Source organism: Poecilia latipinna, unplaced genomic scaffold (assembly GCF_001443285.1).
Source record: "Poecilia latipinna isolate Pla-1442-1.1 unplaced genomic scaffold, P_latipinna-1.0 Scaffold990, whole genome shotgun sequence".
Classification (NCBI taxonomy): domain Eukaryota; kingdom Metazoa; phylum Chordata; class Actinopteri; order Cyprinodontiformes; family Poeciliidae; genus Poecilia; species Poecilia latipinna.
In genome coordinates, this window is record NW_015113606.1 from 152,481 (window position 1) to 156,558 (window position 4,078).

Below are 4,078 nucleotides of genomic sequence, written 5' to 3' on the forward strand. Positions count from 1 at the left end.
TATTATTATTATTATTATTATTATTATTACTAATTAAAATTAATTAGGAACTGCAAGGAACTGGTGTAAAAATTACGGCGAGACACCCCGAGAGCTCTAAAAATAAACACATCTGTTACAAAACGAATATGATATGCGACAAAAATGGTGTTTTTCCATCTAATAAAATTAACTTTGTGATATGAATACTGTGATTATGCTGTTGCAATCCAATACATCTAACAAACTGCAGTACAGGATCTGACCATTTGCTGGTACCAAAATCCTTGCAAAAACAAAGGAGGTTTGGAGAGCCATTAGTTGATCAAAGTCCAAGCAAACCATCCATTTGGCCACAATTTGAAATTTCTCAGCTTTTTTCCATTAGTTTCTTTTTCCCTCTCTTGGGTTATAAGAGTTAACCATTCTGACTTCGGTCTGCTTTCCTTGTGGGCCCATTGTTCTTGACAGAACTCATGTAGTCTGGTTTATACCTCCACAAACAAATATTTGCAAATTAAAACCATTTTATTTTAAAAATAAAATTAATGAAAATCAGAAGCTTTCCTAAATCAGTTACATTTCTTCTGAATTTGAAGACAGTAATGAAAGCTATCTTGTTTCTGTCATTATTTGCAAATATTTAGGCACTTGAGCAACATTGGGTTTATTATTGGGATTTCATTTTATGTAACTTGAATCTATACATGTAGGCTTGTAATCCGCATGCACAATGAATATGTGCATCCATATTATAAATATGTTAAAATTGAACATTTAGTTGTTTAGTAACACTGCTGTATAACAGAATTTGATATTTAGAACAGTTGTATATTTGGCATGCGTATGTGTTTAATAAAGGAGACAGTAGAAAAAATAAAAGCAGACATCCACCATCACAGGGCACACTTTTGACTTTGACCCTTTTAAATTTGGTAGAGGAAAACAAAAGTTGAGACTTAAAATTTGATTGAAAAATACAGTATGCTGAGGAAATTACACACACTATACATTTTTCACACTCTTGCACATTCGCTGTCGGACTTCAAGTGAGACGTGGCGACAGAATGAGTTTCTTCCTCAGAGTGAACTTCACTTCAGGCGCCTGTTTTTTCAGGCCAACACAGATGGAGCCCTCCTTCTGGCCCACCATGTTATTTACTCGAAGCAAGATGGAATTAATGTCTTCACCACTGAAATTAGGAGGAAAAAAAAACATGTCACTGTAACTGCACATAGATTAGAACAGAAAAAAAGCTAACATCAAACATATAGAGGGCAATGGACATACTGTTAGAAGTACAAAATGGAAAACATTTTACATGAGATTTATTAGACATAATGAGTTACCTAGGGCAGTGCAACTTGAGCTGCTCACACACCGACTGGATAAACCAGCTTCCATTTGTTTTGTCTCTAAAGGACACATGGTCTTCAACAGTGGATACAGCAACGAGAAAATCTGCTTCCTCAGGAATGGATGTTAAACTATCCTCCTCAACATCTTTCTGCAACACTCCTCGTTGTATCTTGTCGCCTTGGCAGGCCTGGATCAGGAACACTTTGGGTTTGCCAGTGAGGGCTGGCTGCTTAGTGGCCACAAAATATCTTCTTATTTCCTTAATTGCAAGAGGCTGTGAGTCGACCCCACAAACTTTATGTAATGACCCGTGGCTCAGAATGCAGCAAAGAAGGCATCGCCGTGCCGAACCGGCTGCTGGGGAGCAGGGAGCCAGCGGCCACACCATTCCTGAACATCCAACTCCTGTAGCTGAAGTTGTTTCTCCTCATCATGAGGAGAAGCAAATAACTTCAGTGTCTGTTCCATCTGGTCTCTGGTTTGGTCTTTACACATCAGCACCTTAAAGCCCAGCCAGCTGAACACGTCTGCTAGACTCTGTGAGATTTAAAAAAAAATATTATTTAAAAAGAGAAAAATTAAACTTGACCAAACATCACAAGAGTTACATTTTGAAAAACAAAAGGTCTGAAATGAACATACCAGCATCTTTATTTGTCCCCCTTCTCTCGTTGAGGCTGTGGAAATTCTCATTGTTTATGATCAGGCAGAGACCAACAGGCTGGCTATTCAGTTCATAAACCTCATCCTAAAACAGAGACAATGTGACACATTCAAACTCAATTCATAGCCAAGAAATGTTTTAATCAACATTTCAATACTATGCTGAGTTTATAAACCTCTTTAATATATACAGGTACATTCCAGAAAACTCACATGAATATCATCATGACGACATCACACAAAAAACACATCCACTGCCTCGTTTCCATTGAACAGCACAGAATGTATTGGTGCGGTTTAGTACGGTTTTTTATGGTCTGGCATATTCAGGACAGTTTCAATTAAAGCTGAATGATATATCAACAATATCGATACTGCCCGATTAAAGCAAAGGAAATGACAAGTGACAAAATGAAAAAAAAAGATGAGCATAGCTAATCTAACTTAAAATTCAAGGATCATGTTATGACTTTCACTTTTTTTAAACAAAATTGCCAAATTAAATGAACTTTTTGGTGATATTCTAATGTACTTAGAAGGACCTGTATGTTGATAAAGCAATAGTTCCAGTTTGAATTTTTGTCACAAGCTACATTATATCAATTTTCTTAAAGTATTGAGAAATCAAGCTTGTTTTCTCGTAATAACTATTTAACAATCTCATTATCTTGAGATGGCAATGCTTGATTTATTAAAATAATGAGTTAATGTCTTCATTTCAACCCACAAATCATGTCAGCAATGCTTCCCATCTGTTTAAATTGTGCAACATCCTTCATAGACCAATTTATTATAACTCCAGATCATCCCTGAATCAAACAACTGAAATGGACTGAAATGCAATAACTGGTCATCTGTATCATAGCTTTTTCAAAAAAGACAAGTTTATCTGTAGCAAAAAATAACAGAAGAATAACTCAATTGAACATTTTTCAAATTATCCAAACCGAGAAAGTCAGACAAGCAAATTCAATGTCATACTTTTAAAAAGTTGTGTAGAAAAGAGGACTTCCAGACTTAAGAAGTGTAACAATATTATAATATAAATTATTCCTGAGTTACCTGAATGAATGCAGGTAAACCTATTATCTTTAATAAATCCAGGGTTAAACTGGCCTGTTAGCCACAGCGTTCTGCTGTTTCCGCACAAGGAACTCACCTTCTTCAGCCTTTTAGCCTCAGGCACCATGTCTGCTAAAAGTGAAAGCAAAAACAAACAAATGAAACCAGTTTCCTCAACCTCTAAACAATATAAGAATGCAATAAAGTGATTCCTGAATTACCACTGCAAGGTGAGGTAGCTGGAACCGGCTTGGGTAAAACATCTTGGAGCTTTATATGCTCCAGGTCAGGATACGTTTCAGCGACATCGTCGGTTTGCAGTAGCTCCAGAAAGTTTTGGCAGGTTTTTTCTCCTTTATTCATGATCTTATCCATAAGCTCTATAACGTGGCCCTCCACATGCTCTTTGTTGATGCTCCTGAGGTTGTTGTATTCCCTCAAAGTTATCAGCTTCTTCTCCTGAACTTTGTTGAGGATAAATTTGTGGTCTCCACATAAAACCTCGATGAGTTTTGTTTTATTACGCTTCAGGGTCTCTTTGGCTGACATTCCTGCAATAACTACACACGCTGATGCTCAAGTATACAAAACTTCAGAGAGCATTTACCATCTGAACCCCAAATACCTTAAAGCTGTTGCTTCGTCTGATGTCTTTTGAAGCAGGATTTCTCAAAGAAAGCAGGAAGTAACAGGTTAGCAGGTCAACGACTTACGAGTCAGAACCAGTCAGCCGAACGTCTATTTTCACACGACTTAGACGGTCCAATCATTCCGCCCCGTGGTTTAAAGTCTAAAGCTGTACTGATGGACTTTTCAAGGAAGTGAAACTCCCGCCACTTGGATAAGGACAAAGAAGTCTTTTGTTAGTTACCCGTAAAATATCCTTAACCACAGTGTGGTGTTTGCTGCCCCCACATGGTAAATACTATGCAACAGGAAACAGGAGGCAGTAATTTTAACATGTAAGTGACAAATGGTAAGTTTACAAAAAAAAAAAAAAAAAAAAAAAAAAAA

At 37.0% G+C, this 4,078-nt stretch overlaps 1 pseudogene; it reads right to left on the reverse strand.

Moving 5' to 3' along the window:
• Positions 1–633: 633 nt before the first annotated feature.
• LOC106958491 (caspase-8-like) lies at positions 634–3,952 on the reverse strand (annotated as a pseudogene).
• Between the last annotated feature and the right edge of the window lie 126 nt (positions 3,953–4,078).